This window comes from Sinocyclocheilus rhinocerous, unplaced genomic scaffold (genome assembly GCF_001515625.1).
Source record: "Sinocyclocheilus rhinocerous isolate Xijiao unplaced genomic scaffold, SAMN03320098_v1.1 scaffold1198, whole genome shotgun sequence".
NCBI classification, from domain to species: Eukaryota; Metazoa; Chordata; class Actinopteri; order Cypriniformes; family Cyprinidae; genus Sinocyclocheilus; species Sinocyclocheilus rhinocerous.
Genome location: NW_015649585.1, coordinates 155,335 through 155,718, shown reverse-complemented (window position 1 = coordinate 155,718; position 384 = coordinate 155,335). Strand labels below are relative to the sequence as shown.

Here is a 384-nt window from a genome sequence, read left to right as displayed (position 1 = left end):
AAAAACTTTGCCACTGTTTGAGTGTTGTACGGAGAGACCGCGCGCGTATGTGTGTGTGTTCTCTTTCCTTATGTGTGTATGTGCACATATCCTCGTACCTCACCGCTCCAAACCATAGCTCCAAACTTAATCCGGGAAAGGTGAACATTCCTGCATCATAACTTGGACTGAAAGATGAATGTGTAGAAAGCAAGCATGTCTCCAAAAACCTTGTTGAGCTGCAGGTTTATGCATGCACTTTTTATTATTTTTTTAATTTAATTTTTTACAAAAATTATGTTTTGATTATATTTTCGATTATTGAGCTGCAGGTTTAGGCTCACTTAAGTGACTGCATTTTGTTCATTTATAGGGATTTTTTTTTTTTTACAGAAAATAATTTAT

The 384-nt window shown here is 35.4% G+C and overlaps 1 protein-coding gene across 5 annotated transcripts in view; it reads right to left on the bottom strand.

Annotated features, from left to right (window-relative positions):
• Nucleotides 1-384, bottom strand: part of kansl3 (KAT8 regulatory NSL complex subunit 3) — a 35,719-nt gene that overhangs the window by 26,846 nt on the left and 8,489 nt on the right. The gene's annotated exons all lie outside the window — the stretch shown is intronic.